The sequence below is a fragment of the Convolutriloba macropyga genome, chromosome 2 (genome assembly GCF_964194025.1).
Source record: "Convolutriloba macropyga chromosome 2, txConMacr16.3, whole genome shotgun sequence".
NCBI classification, from domain to species: Eukaryota; Metazoa; Xenacoelomorpha; order Acoela; family Convolutidae; genus Convolutriloba; species Convolutriloba macropyga.
Genome location: NC_134469.1, coordinates 64,402,493 through 64,421,471, shown reverse-complemented (window position 1 = coordinate 64,421,471; position 18,979 = coordinate 64,402,493). Strand labels below are relative to the sequence as shown.

Genomic DNA, 18,979 nt, shown 5'->3' with positions numbered 1-18,979 from the left:
ATTATTATTATTATTATTATTATTATTATTATTATTATTATTATTATTATTATCATTATTATTATTATTCTTATTATTATTATTATTATTATTATTATTATTATTATTATTATCATTATTATTATGTTATTATTATTATTGTTATTATTATTATTATTATTATTATTATTTTTATTATTATTATTATTATTATTATTATTATTATTATTATTATTAGTACTATTATTATTATTATTATTATTATTATTATTATTATTGTTATTATTATTATTATTTTTATTATTATTATTATTATTGTTGTTATTATTATTTTTATTATTATTATTATTATTATTATTATTATTATTATTATTATTATTATTATTATTATTATTATTATTATTATTATTATTATTATTATTATTAGTATTATTATTATTATTATTATTATTATTACTATTGTTATTATTGGTTTAAGCACCATTTAAAATCTCAACAGTGCAGGAAAATTAAAACAGATTAGTTTTGAGTTTTCGCCTGAATAAAATTTCAGATGGTAACAGTTTCAAAACAAATGAGAGTTTATTCCACTCAACAGTGACAGCATGCGAGAACGAACGTCTTCCAAAGTTAGAGAGAAATTTGGGAACAAGTATATTGTAAAAATAGTGAGACCTCGTAACCATTGTGTTTCGTTTCATTAGTTCCGATAAATATAGTGGGAGTTTGCCAGGCTGATGTATAAAACGATGCGCATACAGTAGGATTTTGAACACAATGCGTTGCCTAATTGGCAACCAGTGCAGCTGCTTCAGGTACGACGAGGTAGGTGTTGATGTTGACAATCGAGAAATCGAACACGCGGCAGAGTTCATTATGCGCTGTAGTTTTGCTTACAAAAAGTTTGGCAGTCCATAATAAAGAGAATTACAGTAGTCGATACGTGATAACACTAAAACCCTAATCAACTCTATTAAGACTGATGTTTTAACCTGATCGCGAATTGACCATACTTTACGGAGAAAATAAAATGAATTCGAACAAACAAAGTTGACCTTTCGTTGCAGAGTAAGTTGACAATCAATATAGCAACCTTGAACTTTTACCTGTTCAGTGTAGTCACCATCTTCAGACAGACGTAAGGAACCATGTTTGACAATTTTACATTTCCGAATAATCATATACTCACTCTTACCCGCATTCAATTTCAACTTTGCATTGCTGAACCAACGTTAAATTGAGGTTAGAGAATCATCAAACATGCATTGACTGAGGGTCGAACCAAATACAAAACAAAGAAAAGTATCATCTTTGTAGAACTGATAGTTTATCCCAGTTCTTTCAGCTTATCTTCTAACGGCAGCATTTAACAGGAAAAAATAAAGGACCAAGAACCGACCCTTGTGGCACAACCGTATTGACTTTAACGTCACCAGACAGACATCCATTTATGATAACTTGTTGCGAACGATGCGAAAGATAATTTTTAATAAACAGTATTACCACCGATTGCAAACCAATCCTTTTCGCTAATATTTCAAATAAAAATTGATGATCAATAAAATCAAACGCTGTGGACAAGTCTAGCCCAATGTACATCACGGAGTGCGACTCGTCTAGATAGCAAAGAAGATCATTAAAGACTTTCAGAAAAGCCGTTTCCGTTGAATGTGAGCAACAATAAGCGCTCTGATACTTGCTCATGAGATTATTGGATTCCAGATAAAAGTTAAGTGGCTCAAAAACAACTCTCTCAATAACTTTTGACAAGAATCTTAGATTTGTCACAGGCCCATAACTCGACAACAATTCAGGATCAAGGTCAGACTTCTTTATGAGCGGCCTCACGACTCCTTGTCTGAATTGATTTGGAAAGTATCCTGTCTGAAGAGTTAAATTGATTAACGCAATGAAGTAGTCCGGAGAATTTGTCAAAACATTTTTACGAAACCTAGTTGGTATTACATCACTCGGTGCCGTACTGTTCGAAATTTTTGGTAGAAGTAATTGTAAAATCGCCCAGTGGGAAAACTTGAAATTTCTCCAGGATAGTTGTATGTGATTCATTCAATTCTAGGCCATTCGTTAGAGGTAGTGAAACTAATACGGCTTCTATTTTATTAATAAAGAAATCATTAAACTTCTTTGCTAGACATTCAGGCTCCCCTAGTGACTGTGGCAGGACAACATTGTTTTTTCCCAAGAGTTGCTGCAGCATAGAATACCTAACACGCTTATTTTCACTAGCGACACATTTTTCGAGATATTCAGTTTTCTTTTTGGCAAACAGCTCAAAATTAAGAAACCGGCTTTTGGCTTGGGAATTTGAATTCTTTCGGTAAGCTCTCTCAAATTTTCTTCTTGATCTTTTCATCGTTCTGAGCTCATCATCAAAAAAAGACACGTATGATTTCTCACATATTTTGTTTTTAAAGGATGGTTCTTATCGACATAACTGATTCCGTTCATTAAAACACTGTTCCAAACATTTTCAGGATTGTCTCGGTCAATGGGAGCAACAATATTTTTTGCAAAGGCTACCACGTCAAAAGTTTGCCATTTCCTGCACGACGCCTTCTTTACAGCTAAATTCTCGTGTTTTTGCAAAAGGTCAAAGTGCACAACTCCATGATCAGAGCTTGTAACAAAATTTACAAGAGGTTCTGATACTTCAATCACCTCGGATGTAATGATTTGGTCTAAAATTCCACCATTTCTGTGAGTAGGCACACTAACTTGGTGTTGCAAACCAAATTCATCCAAAGAAATATTGATATCGCCTACAAAAACGAGGTTAACTCACTTATAAAGACACGTACATTAGTATTTGGTCAACGGTATATACAAACCAAAAGATATACCGACTTGTCCAACGTAATTTCCAGAAAAGCCACCTCCGCGTTCGTAAAGAATTTGTTTGAAAAATTATCGACACGAATAGTTCCATCATAGAACACAGCTAATCCTCCGCCAATTTTTTCTTTTTTATTTGCACTTAGGTAATAATAGCCCCTAGGGCAACACTGCTGGTGATAACACTAATCATTTGCGTTATCTTTGATCCACGTTTCCGTTAAAATTATGATGTGAAAATCATTAGCTTCGATAAGATTTCTTATTTGAGAGGTCTTGTTGCGAACCAATCTTGCATTATGTAAACTTACCTTTACACGGTTATTGACAGATTTCAAAATAGATAGTCATGTATCAAAGGAGGCCAGCCATTCCCTCGCTTTCTGATTTAAATAAAATTTTGAAGATGAAACATTTTCGGGCCAGAAATCAGGATATTCAACTTGCTCATTATCGAATTTGAACACACAGTGGAAAGATTTCAGACGAGATTCTTCCCTGGATATAACACGGATACACAGTAGATCACCTCCCTTGTTCTTGCAATAATCCTTTATATCATCCTTAGAGACAGAGTTGCTTAAACGACCAATGTGGAGATTTCGTCTTTCCGGTGGTCTTTTAATTGCACTGACTGTCGTCTGATGATTATTATTTGTGCCCGTCTTGAACACTTTCGGTTTTCTGTTTTGTGACTCCTTGTCTGCCTGCACGTTATCATTGGTTTCAGCTTTCCGTTTCTTTGAATTATGATCGCTAGCAGTGCTGTCAGTCCGATTTCTGAAAGCAGCTCTAAGATACGGGTAATCCGGTTTCTTCATAGAATTTATCTCCTGCTTCAGTAAATGAATTTCCGAAATCAGCGAGTCTACTTTCTCTAATTTAACTTCAAGAGCAGATATTCAATCAAGCGCTGATAACTCTGTTGTAAAAGTTGGCAAACAACTCGGACAAGACCAAAATATCATTCCAATGCAATTTGTTGTCTGAGCAATTCCAAGGCACGACCCATGAACACAATTAGATTTACATCGAACGCAGATAACGCGTCCTTGTTCTTTACATACACCCATGCTCATATTGCATGGCGGATCGGATGGGGGAGGCGGTGGGGATAAAGCCGTCATTCTTGGGGACAAATAAATACAGTCTGAAGACTGCAGTAAGCGCTGAATAAGTCCTAATTAAACGAAGTCAAAATCCTTTTATCTAAATAAAAACTAGCAGAAGACAAATAAATCAGTCGAACAAATGCGGAGAACAAATGCTACCCAAACAATGTCCGGCCTCTTATCAGTGTGAATAACAACAATCACGAGCTGAAACACAGTAAATAGCCTCCCGGGTGCAAAATGGAGACTATTTAATAAGTTCATCACAACAATTAGGCTAAATATTATACCTGATCCACCACGAGCGTCGCAACTTGAATTAATTAACTATTCAAACACACCAAAATTCTCCAATCAGCCTATAAAATTTGCCAACACAGATAAAACCGATAGCTCTGTTTTACTCTCAAACAATACACCGTGTAAACACTATTTTAAATATAAAGGTTACACCACAGTATTTTAGTTTTATCCCAGACACTTCTATTTCCCACCCACTTAGCACTCAATTCCCTTCACCTACTGCATCACAAATTGCGAGTAATCCTTTTAATCCACCACCAGTAACAAATAATGAACGCTTACTCTCACAAGCCTACTGGAGCCACTGCTTTAATATAGTCAATTCTCATTTTAAAGCTCACTACCACTTAGTTTACAAGGTACTCAATCTATAATCTCACTAAGTTCAAACTTGCCTACACCAGATCGTGACCAACACTCTCATCATTGTATCGGAATACAAACGGATACTATGAGAACTTATCTAACTCTATCATTAAAACTTGACCCAATTTTCCTTGTTCCCCCTCCCGTCCTTTTCGGAGATCATAATAACGGTGAACAACTACATAATTAAGCTAAACAAAGAACTTCTAAATCATGCAAAATCACATCAGTACAGAAACAGCGAGCACACGATTAACTTAAACAATCTAAAACAATCGTTCAAAATTGTAGTTGAACAAGATAAAATGACATTCCAACCTCAAGCCGTTGCGCCACCTATTTTTAGAGTGAAACAAACCCAATCACCCTTTATTTGTCAAGATACACATTATAAATTTGACAGTTACGCAAAAAACAAAGCAGGACATTTTGTATTCTAGCGTCCTCACTCTCGACTCTCTTAAACATGTCCATTGCAAATCTAATCTTCTTATTGCTCAATTTATTATTTTCACGCACACTTCCGATGAAACAACCTATTAAAAAAGATACTCACAATATCTCCACAACTAAATCAGAAGTACAGGACCTAATAATCACACACTATGATTGCTCCCCAAATTATATCACAAATATGCAGTATTATAAGCTCAATAAGATTGGCGAATGTAAGATCAAACCAGCAGACTTTCAGATCCTCCCGGCTCAAGTACAAATTTTGTCACAAATTCGAACACTTCAGGTACGCGCCTACGCCATACATGCTAAATTTAGCGACAAAGAAAGTTTTTGTCACAAAATCCCACTTAAAAGAGGCTTCAGAATGGATCAAGATAATTGGTATGTTAACAATATGAAAAGAACTTTATTTCTCGCAGAAATTGAAGATCGTAGAGAAATTGCACGCATTTGTCTCATAAGTAAACACCACTATCACCCACAAATGATGCAATTCGATGTACTCAACGATTCACGCTGGCAAGCTAATACTGAAGCCAAACAAGGCCGTTTTCAACTTGACCGCTAAAGATCTTTTGCTTTCCAACACGGAAACATGGTATATAATCCACGGGACCGGAAAATGAATGGATCCCGAATGCCACGGATAAACCCTGGGCTAATTGTCCAGGTCAAAATACTGAACACTAATTTCATGTCAGTTGTACACTAGGAGGTTCACTTTAATTAACTAACATCACGCTTAGTTTTGATGTAAAGTCAGAAAGCATTTACTATGGCGAAACCCGTATTAAATGCGACCTTGAACAAAGCTACTCTCCTCCAAATCACGCTATCAAAGCGACAGTTATTTGGGGAACCCAACAATCACTGTAGTATTTTTGATGTTGGTAAACCATATGCACGTATGGTTCAATTTCAAAAACGCTATTTCATTGAAACACTAGAAATTAATGAAACTACCTCTGGTCATCAACATAATGCACTTATGTACACTAGCCATTTTCAAAAACACCTTTATGACGGATATGCACTTTCTCGTTTTGAATTTCTCTCAAAACCTCTCCATAAATGCAATGAAGATCGCCCCTATTATGCATCACAAAACCAAGACATTTTTGTTAAGTACCACTAAGGTTTTAGCGTTATCAAAGGCAAAGCATCTGCCGAAATTAAAGATGTACACATAACTATCCCTAATAAAGCACCTTCCATCACACCGTACACTAAAGCAGATATCCGCAATGGATATTTCATTCCACAAGAATCACCCAATTATCGCAAAGTTGAAAAGTACAAACTTTCGTTGCTGTACACCCAAATGTACAAGTAGATGCGAAACTTGATTATATGGTTAGCAGGGTTCTACTTGAAATGGACCACACGAGTCTATCTATTTACAAAAAACAGTGCAATTTGGACCGTGATCTCAAACAAACAGCAGTTATTCTCCTAACACAAAGATTCCAATTTGTAGGATATGTTATTACCGGACAGCGACACATATTCGCTACACTTAAAAGCTCACGAATTATTTCACTTTTTTAATTTAAAGATGTAGCATTATCCCTTTATGTATTAGAAAACCAATCTTTTGAACGCATTCCTCTATTTTACCAAAACAAACTTCAGTTTGTAGACCAAGTCACACGTAAATCCTTCCCCTGGTCAATTAAAGCATCATGTAAATCGGATAATTTTGATCAACAATTCTCACTAGATGCGCATGGGTCATACCGCATCGATGAGTCATACCGCTTAACGCCTAATCCAATTAAAAAGCGAAACTCCGTCAGAACTTTCACGCCTGACGAAGTTGTGGTGCTGTAAAGTCACCCACGCGGACTTTACAGCACCACAACTGAGCATATATAGTCAACACGATTGGACTACGTCCATCGATAAGAAGAAATTTATGTAATTAGTAGATGACACCGTCAACAAATTTGAAGTAGCAAAAGCTGTTAATTTTGCAGATCTTGCAAAACAAGCACAATTCCTGCAACTACAAAATGAATATCACTATTACTTTGATGAAATGTTTTAACGGAAGAGAGTTTACACTTCGCCGTCTTGATTGGCGAGACATAATCAACGGCAACTATACAAAAGAATTCCTCATCGGAATCTTTGGATACCCCTGGTACGTATTAAAAGAAATAGCCATTATTTTGACTGTATTTAAATTTTTAGTGCCTTTTTGGACTATTTCATAGCACATTTAATGCTTATAACGTTAAAGCACTTTTAGGCCCTAATATTACACTAGCTAAAACTATCACCCCTCGATTTTTTGGAGTTTTTTCACAAACAATTTTCCACGTGCTTCAATCTGATTCCTCACAATAAAAGCCAGCCTCCCCAAAAAAACGATGCAAGCCCTCCGTTTATTGTAACGTTTCTCACTCTCAAACTGCATTGATTTTATTACACAAAAATTTCGAACATTTTTATAAGAATTTTTCTTCTCCCTACACAATAATTCGAACAAACACAAAACAATCACTCTTCCCGCCTCTAATTATGAAAGCTATGACTTACTAGTAACGTCACAGAGAAAACCGAATTTCCAATCCTTACACTTAGACCTTTCTCAGCCTTAACAAAAGCAAAAACTCAGGAGGCCTATCACTTTCAAAAGATTTTTTCGAGAATGACCCTGATTATCAAAAAATTCCGTAAGATCCTCTTTTCAGTCTACTTAGTACTTGTATTAAATACCTTTCTTGTTTCAGCAACTCCCCAGTAGTCACTCTCACCACACAGGAAGGATATTCAACAGTTCCTCCAAATGTCGACCTCACAGAGTACGCCCTCATTAAGCAGGAAGTTGAGGACATCCTGCCCTCAACTCTCACACCGTTGGTGCTGCTTCACCCAGTACCAGAACCAGTTTGCAAGATGCAAACACCAGTCCTCTTCACGATGGCTCAACCCTCACCACAGCCACAATCTGTGGACGCAGCAAATTATGCGCTGATGAACCCATTACCTTCACCCGCCACCTCATCCTCCTCTTCATGTGAACTCCATCTGTATATCGTGAGCGGCACAAGAGCTACTCCTTTAAGGAGACAAACCGGTTTCACCGCCACCTCCAATATTTAGGACAACCACCCACACAGCGATTTCCATGTCACAACCACCGCAACCTACAAGTATTTCCACCTGGGCCGATGAAGTAGCCATCGCTGAACAATCAGGCGGCTCCACGGCTGAAAGGGTTGAGCCAAACTGGGCATACTCTGGAAGGATTCGTTGATCTTGACCACGCTCCCAACCACTGGTGTACCCACCACAAGTGATGCCCACACCCTCTACACAACAACCACACGCACCTCTATCATGGTATGGTTGAGCCACTCCACCTTTTAGTTCACAGCCGTCTTTCCCACAACCATCAACCTACGATCAACCGACGTCGACGGATAACTATCCGTGCACCGACCCTTCACCCAGAAAACGCCCAAGAGCCACAGAATATGAAATCTATCCTGTTCGCTCATCCCCAATCGAGGCTCCACTGTTGCCTGCTCGGCACACTGCAAGCCCCTCAAAAAGCATAGGGCCCTCATCTTCTCGCGAGAAAGAAACGCATTAGAGCACCAGGACCAAATTTCCGATTCCACCAATTTACAAATCCTTTCGGCATCGATACAGTTCTTGGTATTCGTGCCCCTGAGTGGATCAACTACAAGTTGACACCACCACAACACACCCTCAAACCCACATCCAGTTCCTGCTCTCTTGCACATTTGTAGAACGAATATGTCCAAGAAGGTCGGGATAGAGACCTCCCAGTAGAGTGTCTCCATATCCAAATCAATCACCGCTTCACTGAAAGTTTCTGGCATCAATGTAAATTTTTCTTCAATCTTGCGGACCGCAAGAAGGAGTATTTAAACACTTTTTTTACTCGCGATGTCGCTCTTAACCATTTTTACCAGAGATATCACCCCTTTTATCTTCAATTTGGTTTCTTACATCCCACACAGATGGATGTAAATAACGAAACACACAAGGTCAACAGAATGAAAATGTTGCACACTTTCCACAACTATTTATTTGTCCATCACAAATTCCAGAGGAAAAACCCACTCATTCACATGAATTCGCGTCTCCAGTATGCTAACACAAAGCTGACTTCACCCTACTATCTGAATTATAGCTATATATTTCAACCTAATTATTTTGAAGGCACTCTTAGGAATTTCCATCCAATAAAAAATTACTTCCTGTTCTCGCCAATTTATGCAAAGGCCAACCGTCCAATTCTTATTCTTATCGAGTATCTCCAGTGTGTAGAGGGAGGAGCCACAAAGTGCATGTATGCCACAACCTTCAACCTCCTCTACAGAGACTGGATAACGGACAAGTTGGACATTCGAGAAACATCAGCAGAGGAGACACAGATCATCTACCATTTTCTTGCGTTGCGTCCACACTGTAACATTGACCTCTTCCCTCGTGCCCGTGCAGCTTGCCTGGCACGTGATCAAGAATTTTTGGATATCTTTAGGGATCGTGACAATCGGGCCCCTGATTTCGAGTTCGAATATTGGACGTAGGCCACAGTCCTACAACATCGGGCTCACAGTCCCTCAAAAACTAAAGACTCACTGCTCTTTCAGACTCACTTAAAATTTCTATTTTTTCTGTTCTTTCTATTTCTCTTACTCTATATATGCTATTTCTTTTCCATAATCCTTTTTTTCTTTTTCACAATTAAAGATTAGGATCAGTTCTTTTCTTCTTCCTCCGGGTGGGGCTTACTAAATACGCATAAGATTAAACTAGTAAATCTAATGGGGAAAGTAGCTCACACAGTAGCTAAGAGGTGGATTTCCACCAAAAGGTAAGCTAAGAATTAGTAGATGACACCGTCAACAAATTTGAAGTAGCAAAAGCTGTTAATTTTTGCAGATCTTGCAAAACAAGCACAATAACGAGCACAATTCCCGCAACTACAAAATGAATATCACTATTACTTTAATAAATTTTTTTAACGGAAGAGAGTTTACACTTCGCCGTCTTGATTGACGAGACTTAATCAACGGCAACTATATAAAAAAATCCCTCATCGGAATCTTTGGATACCCCTGGTACGTATTAAAAGAAATAGCCATTATTTGGACTGTATTCAAATTTTTAATGCCTTTTTGGACTATTTCATAGCGCATTTAATGCTTATAAGATTAAAGCACTTTTAGGCCCTAATATTTCACTAGCTAAAACCATCACCCCTCGATTTTTTGGAGTATTTTCACAAACAATTTTCCACGTGCTTCAATCTGATTCCTCACAATATAAAACACCCTCCCCTATAAAACGATGCAAGCCCTCCGTTTATTGTATTATTTCTCACTCTCAAACTGCATTGAATTTATTACACAAAAATTTTGAAAATTTTTATAGGAAATTTTCTTCTCCGGTACACAATAATTCGAACGAACACAAAACATTTACTCTTCCCGCCTCTATTTATGAAATTTATGGCTTACTAGTAACGTCAAAGAGAAAACCGAATTTCCAATCCTTACACTTAGACATTTCTCAGCCTAACAAAAGCAAAAACTCAGGAGGCCTCTCACTTTCAAAAGATTTTTTCGAGAATGACCCTGATTATCAAAAAACTCCGTAAGATCCTCTTTTCAGTCTATTTAGTACTAAATACATACCTTTTTTAATAAATACCTTTTTTGTTTCAGCACACTGGAAGGATATTCACCAATTCCTCCAGATTTCGACCTCACAGCGTACGACCTCATTAAGCTGGAAGTTGAGGACATCCTGCCCTCACCTCTCACACCGTTGGTGCTGCTTCACCCAGTACCAGAACCAGTTTGCAAGATGCAAACACCAGCCCTCTTTACGATGGCTCAACCCTCACCACAGCCACAATCTGTGGACGCAGCAAATTATGCGCTGATGGACCCATTACCTTCACCCGCCACCTCATCCTCCTCTTCATGTGAACTCCATCTGTATATCGTGAGCCGCACAAGTTCACCCTCGGTTCTTGTTGGACAACAAAGCTCGTCTTAAGAGCTACTCCTTCAAGGAGACAAACCGGTTTCACCGCCACCTCCAATATTTGGGACAACCACCCACACAGCGATGTCCATGTCACAACCACCGCAACCTTCAAATATTTCCACCTGGGCCGATGAAGTAGCCATCGCAGAACAATCAGGCCGCTCTACGGCTGAAAGGGTTGAGCCAAACTGGGCATACTCTGGAAGGATTCGTGGATCTCGACCACGCTCCCAACCACTGGTGGACCCACCACAAGTGATGCCCACACCCTCTACACAACAACCACACGCACCTCAATCATAGTATTGTCCAACCATTCCACCTTTTCGTTCACAGCCGTCTTTCCCACAACCAACAACCTACGATCAACCGACGTCGACGGATAACTATCCGTGCACCGACCCTTCACCCAGAAGACGCCCAAGAGCCACAGCACATGAAATCTATCATATGCGCTCATCCCCAATCCAGGCTCCACTGTTGCCTGCTCGGCACACTGCATGCCCCTCAAAAAGCATAGGGCCCTCATCTTCTCGCGAGAAAGAATCGCATTAGAGCACCAGGCCCAAATTTCCGATTCCACCAATTTACAAATCCTTTCGGCATCGATAAAGTTCTTGGTATTCATGTCCCTGGGCAGATCAACTACACGTTGCCACCACTACAACACACCCTCAAACCCATATCCAGTTCCTGCTCTCTTGGACATTTGGAGAACGAATATGTCCAAGAAGGTCGGGATAGAGACCTCCCAGTAGAGTGTCCCCATTTCCCAATCAATCATCGCTTCACTGAAAGTTTCTGGCACCAATGTAAATACTTCTTCAATCTTGCGGACCGCAAGAAGGACTATTTAAATACTTTTTTTACTCGCGATGTCGCTCCTTACCGTATTTACCAGAGATATCACCCCTTTTATCTTCAATTTGGTTTCTTACATCCGACACAGATTGATGTAAATAACGAAACACACAAGGTCAACAGAATGAAAATGTTATACACTATCCACAACTATTTATTTGTCCATCACAACTTCCACAGGACAAACCCACTCATTCACATGAATTCGCGTCTCCAGTATGCTAACACAAAGCTGACTTCACCCTACTATCTGAATTATAGCTATATATTTCAACATAATTATTGTGAAGGCACTCTTCAGAATTTCAATCCAATAAAAAATTACTGCCTGTTCACGCCACTTTATGCAAAGACCAACCGTCCAATTCTTATTCTGATCGAGTATCTCCAGTGTGTAGAGGGAGGAGCCACAATGTGCATGTATGGCAGCACCTTCAACCTCCTCTACAGAGACTGGATAACGGACAAGTTGGACATTCGAGAAACATCAGCAGAGGAGACACAGCAGATCCTCTACCATCTCCTCGCGTTGCGTTCACACTGTAACATTGACCTCTTCCCTCGTGCCTTTGCAGCTTGCCTGGCACGTGATCAAGAATTTTTGGATTTCTTTAGGGATCGTGACAATCGGGCCCCTGATTTTGGGTTCGAACATTGGACGTAGGCCACAGTCCTACAACATCGGGCTCACAGTCCCTCAAAAACTAAATACTCACTGCTTTTTCAAACTCAATTAAAATTTCAGTTTTTTCTGTTCTTTCTATTTCTCTTACTCTAAATATGCTATTTCTTTTCTATAATCCTTTCTTCTTTTTCACAATTAAAGATCAGGATCAGTTCTTTTCTTCTTCCTCCGGGTGGGGCTTACTAAGTACGCATTAGATTAAACTAGTAAATCTAATGGGGAAAGTAGCTCACACAGTAGCTAAAAGATGGATTTCCACCAGAAGGTAAGCTAGTAAATCCGACTGGTTCAAACTTTGTATCAGATGGAGATAAATAGAAATCTCCTCGTACAAACCACACAGAGACTACAGATTATAAGCGGTCCTCCAACTGGGAACAAATCCTCACTACATGACAGTGAGAGCAGTTGGGTACTCTAACAGGACTGACGTGACTGGCCAGCACACCCTCTAACCGGCACCATCACTGGTTCTACAATCAGATGAACCCTTCACTGACGACACTAGTCACTACTTTACTGACAGGGGTTTCAAACAATAGCCCAATTCATACCACCACTTCAGAGGGAATACAACTGTTCACTCTACTAGTCATCGAGGATGACACATCCAGCGCATTTCTGCTACAGTTCACAAATCTGGATCTAAAACTCTGAACCTCGGATGGATGTAGCAGTAGAAATACTGGATGTACACCTCCATCCAATCAAAGACTGAGACGACACTGTTCTCTTTTTTATAGAGAGAACTCTACTATCTATATTCAGTCTATTAGAGTAGTTGCACGATGTGTATACCTCCGACTCCGGTGTTAACTCTTTTATACATCATTTTAATTGAAGTATATCTTCAGTGTTTTACTAAGTCGGATAGTCTAAGAGATATAGGTAAGCCTACTTCGCGCGCAGAAATAAGTAGCCCTAACTCTTTATACTTTAAGGCTGCAAAAAGAGCCCATAGTGGGTCTACCCTAGTATTTGTCTGATTTTGAATAAAAATCTGAAGGAAAACTTGGCTCCCAATGAACAATGAACTAAAATTGATAAACCAATTCTTACAAATGAGGATATACTCAATTTTGTAAATTGAGCGACGGCACTCATTGGGTTTTTTAGTTACCTTTCATGTTTGTGGACTCTTTTATCAGCTAAAAAAATTACTTTTAATAATTAGGGAAAATGAAAAAAACATATTGATATTTATATTTGGGCTTGTGGATTCAAAAAAAAATAGCATATCCATTTTTAAGTTCTCACCTAGAATCATAATTTGCCTTTTTTGGTTTTCAGCAGCGCAACCAATAAACTTAATTAATTTTCTCTAAAATGAAGAAAAAAATAACAAAAAATGAACGAAAAAACATCTTCAGTTGAATTGTTATTGCACACTAGAAAACAATACGAACAGGTGTCTGTTTTCGTCAGTTATGACAAATTAATTCAATCGTCGATAAATTTCAATAAATTATTACATGCATGGTCGAGTGGCCTTGTTTCATGTTTCAGCAGTCATCAGCCAAAAGTAAAAATTACTCTTTGACGTATGTTGTACGTTTAATGGTGAATGGATTTTCGGAAAGAAATCCAGTATGCGATTCAAAAAGTTGGCTATCTGCATTGGAAACAGAAAGTCTAATTTGAACAATTATACTCTAGGTTTCTCTGAGCACACAAAAAATTTGATTGAACGCGTCAGCCGAGAGCAGATCTCGCAAGTTATCTTGAATCAAATTTTCGCAGTAAAGTGAAGCTATATTTTCTTTTATTCATTAATATTCCAAAACATTTAGGTTGTATAGGTGCGCTTTTTTAAAGTTTTCCCGCCAATGAAAACTCAATTAAGAGTGGTGATTTTAGTCACACCGGAGTACTAAATGGAACAAAAAAGCGAAAGTAGGCGTAAAGCGTAATTTTTCTTCAAATTATCGTTAGAAATTTGGAATTAAAGCACTTTGAGGAGCTTTCTTCTCTAAAGCACTCTGCGGTGAAATTTTTTTTACGTGTGACAATTTTCATCTTTTTTTTCTGTTTTTTCCTCCTGATTTAATGACTTAGACATTGTTTGTATCAATAAAATGCCAGTGATTTTTGTTTTTACCGTTTTTAAATTCTTTCTGTTGTCCTGATGCTTTGACTAATCAGTGAATGGTCCCATTGGCTCTCTACTGAGGAGTAAGAGAAGCTAATTAATGGTTTCAATTGATATCTTAAGATTTTAACATTTTTTTGTCAGATATTGTTTCCAGAGCATTTAGGGAGTTCTTTAATTCTTAACTAGTTTACTGTTTTTTGAGTTTCCTTATCACTTACTCTCATTAATAACAGTTTTTATCAGTTGACATTGAGGCAAATATGAATCTAATTGAAGGTTAGTTGTGACAGATACCAATTTTTGTGACTTCAAAATTATTTGTTTTCAAAAGCTATTAACAAAAGTTTGCATTTTTTTAGTTTTCTTTTGATATATTTTTAAGCTTTGGGCCGTCTAGTGCTCCGAACTGTCGTCAATTGCTAAGCTGCAATTTTCCATGAATCAGGTAGCATTTATTCTGGAAACGTTTTCCTGAGCTTTTCTATTTTTGATTTTTACCTCATGGAACTGCTAATAGTTGCTGTGTGAGACTTCTCAAGTTTTGTTGTCATGTCATGTTAAAGGGTTTAAGTCTCAGGTTTTCTATTTTTACTATTCAAAGAATTTGAATTGTATTGGGGCACTGTCTTTGAGATCTGTTCACACATTTTTGTGATTTTTAAGTAAAATTGGAGTCGTGATTTTGGTCACGCCGAAACAGGAAGTGGAGCGAAAACGCGAGTGTTTTTGCGGAGTGTTTTTGCGGCAATTTCATTTTGATTTTTACTTTTTTTGATTTTTTTTATTGAATTTTTTTCTTAATGGTGGTTTTTCCAATCCACTCATAGTTCATTCTAGGCCTAGTTTTTTGTTTGAACCAAATTTCTCTTTCTTGCTTGTGGTTTCTATGTTCACATGCGTCATTTTGACATTGATTTTCAGTTTTTTTTTAATTTTGTTGATCTGATTTTTTGGAAATGGTTTTCCCAATTCACTCATAGTCCATTTTTGGCCTAGTTTTTGTTTTATCTATGAAAATTTTTTGAATTGTACGTCAGGACTTGTCCTGCTATGTTTTTGAATTTCGACGCCACCAGTTTTCAAAAAATTCTGATTTTTGTCAAATTTCTGTTGTTGCCCCATTAGCATTGTCTGTTATTGATTTCCTTATTTTTTGTTCTGTGTTCTCATTCTGAAGACTTGTAGTGTCAGTATTTATATAATGTTTTGTTTTAATTGATCTTCTCAAAACTATAGTTTTGGGAAAAAATTTAATTTAAATAGTTTATATTTGGTCACAGATCTTTGTTGAATGTGAAGATCTTTTTATATCAATTTAAGCTTTGTTGAACGTCATAGTTTGATATTTTTTAGAACAAAGCTGATTGTCAGGTTCTTAGTTATATCAATTCTTTGAAGTGTTTTTCGGAACGTGACCTGCTTTTTTTTAAAATTTGGTCACCAGTTATCTGAAGTTTCAACTTCTTTTGTTTGTTCAGAAATACTAATGATGAGATTTTGGTCTGATAACCTTTATGATTATTAAACAGTGGAGAGTAATTCACGACAGAACATCAGAATTAAACGCAAAAACATTGAGAAAAGAAAAATTTTAGGCCCCTTTCAAAACCTGAATTCATCTAATTTGAAGATAATTAAAACATCATGTAAAAATCTACCAGTCTGCGGTGCTACAAAACTGAGATTTTCAACCTAATATCCGACATTATAACTCATCTGGAATTTTTCATATTATTAACGAGGCATTTCAATAGCGTATAATTATTAAATAGCGGCATTTCAATATCCGTATTCTCCGGAAACAAATTTTAGTATGGGAAAAAATATCAGGCTGGTAACGGCCAGATTTTAGTTAGTGAACGCTTGTTTATAATGGTACCGGAGCTAATTAAAAATGAAGTAAGCATTACTTTCAGTAATCATGTTCGGTTGCTTAATAAGAAGCTTGGATTGAAAACCCTATAGACAGACATTTTCGATTGTTGGCCGAGACACAAATCTATTTCAATCTTATTTCAAATTGCTGATCGAGTCTAACCTGCGTGACAACATTTTATTGCTGATATTGATATCTATGAAAGAGAATCAGCAGTGCTCATGTAGATCAGAATTTCTCAACAAGACTGAGGTTATATCGTCTTCAAGTAAATCTAACTATACTAATGATAACATCAATCCAATTACAACTAACTTATCTAATATTACAGTAGTTTATAAAGCTGTTTATTTGCAAAGTGCAAAAGTGAAATCAACTGATCTGGACCAAATTTAATTATGAACAAGATTATGCGCATGAACCCACACGTTGGGTAGAACTGGAGTTCTTTAACTTTAACTGTTTTTCAAAACAGAAACTAAACATGAACAAACATCCATTCAAATAATTATATGAAAATTACGCTCAAATTAAATCTCTTAAAAATGCAGCTTCACGAACATTTCACGTTGATTTACTATTCTGCAAACACTAAATAAAAATATGGAGCTATAAAATATATGCTAGAAATTGCTAAGATAATTATGTCGTTTAGTGTTATCGCAATCCCTCTTGGGAATAAAAATGAACATTATAACCAACTATCAGAAGCTGCTCGATGCGGTGTTTATTAAAAATATAACTCGATTTCTTACCTTTCAATTAGTTTTGCTTGTTTCTGTTATCTTTTTTCAGCTTGCCTCGTTTGTTTAATTTTGCGTTACTGAGCATTACTGACGATGAATGGAGTCAACAAATAATGGAGCTTCGCTCAGTGTTAATAGTTATTACGTTTTCGATTACTAGTTTTGCGTTATTCTATCTCTACTCCCCTTTCTACGGAATTGAAAATCAGCTCAACAATTTTCTGTTTAAAAAAGACGAGTTATTTATTCAATTACTTTTATATAGTTATATTTAGTTGTATATTAAACATGATATATATGATCTTTTATAGATGATCATGATCAAACAATCATCGCTGTATATATATATATATATATATATATATATATATATATATATATATATATATATATATATGGTCCTTTCACATCTTCAACTCTACAAATAATATAGTAATTCAAATACGGCGAGAAAAGAATGATTATACTAATTGGTAAATATACTATCTTAAAATACAATATCCCGAGTTGAATTTTCTTTGTTTTCCTATATGGATCATACATGATTTCAAACTGTCCATACTTGATTTCTTAGTACAATCTTAGGAGGAAACCAAAGAAATCATATAATATCTTTGTATGACTGCCAGGAAATCATATATGATCCCAGTATGATTACAAACAATCATACATTTTTTTATTTCACTTTAAGTTTTCATATTTATCGATAAGGAACCACTCATTTGATTCCCCGGTATCACTTTCTGGTGCACCAAAAATCCCTGATATGCAATGCAAAACTCAATGCAAATTTTTGTTATAAAGCAAAGAATAAGTCTATCTATATGACTAAAGTTTTTATGTTCCCTGAATTCAATTTCTAACTGTAAGCTGTCCCATATTAGAAACATGCAGAAATTTTTTGCTTTTAATATTTTAATCTTTTTGTTAAAACCCATAAAATTCAGATTTATTGTTTCAGTGCAGCCAATTAGTCAAACGTTGACGGCATAAACTCTCAACAACATAAAATATACTTTTTAAAATACCTTCTGACTGTATTATACGGAGTTGTAGATGTTTAATGAACCATATATTACCTTGAAAGATTGCAAAGAAGATTTTTTGAAAAATTGTAGTTTATTGGCTTTGAAAAAAATTTTATGATTTTTCTATGGTTTGGAGAAAATCATATTTGATCTTTGCTAAGAAAGATCTTTGCTAAAATCATCGCTGTATATATATATATATATACATATATATATATATATATATATATATATATATATATATATGGTCCTTTCACATCTTCAACTCTACAAATAATATAGTAATTCAAATACGGCGAGAAAAGAATGATTATACTAATTGGTAAATATACTATCTTAAAATACAATATCCCGAGTTGAATTTTCTTTGTTTTCCTACATGGATCATACATGATTTCAAACTGTCCATACTTGATTTCTTAGTACAATCTTAGGAGGAAACCAAAGAAATCATATAATATCTTTGTATGACTGCCAGGAAATCATATATGATCCCAGTATGATTACAAACAATCATACATTTTTTTATTTCACTTTAAGTTTTCATATTTATCGATAAGGAACCACTCATTGGATTCCCCGG

At 36.3% G+C, this 18,979-nt stretch overlaps 2 protein-coding genes across 6 annotated transcripts in view; both read right to left on the bottom strand.

Moving 5' to 3' along the window:
- Nucleotides 1–4,205, bottom strand: part of LOC142334605 (receptor expression-enhancing protein 1-like) — a 129,260-nt gene extending 125,055 nt beyond the window's left edge. For all 4 annotated transcript variants that reach the window (XR_012758837.1, XR_012758838.1, XM_075382770.1 and 1 more), the window contains exon 1: nucleotides 4,194–4,205. The gene's annotated coding sequence lies outside the window, so the exon portion shown is untranslated. The remainder of the gene's footprint in view (nucleotides 1–4,193) is intronic.
- LOC142334606 (delta(3,5)-Delta(2,4)-dienoyl-CoA isomerase, mitochondrial-like) overlaps nucleotides 1–18,979 on the bottom strand; it is a 440,398-nt gene that overhangs the window by 247,500 nt on the left and 173,919 nt on the right. The gene's annotated exons all lie outside the window — the stretch shown is intronic.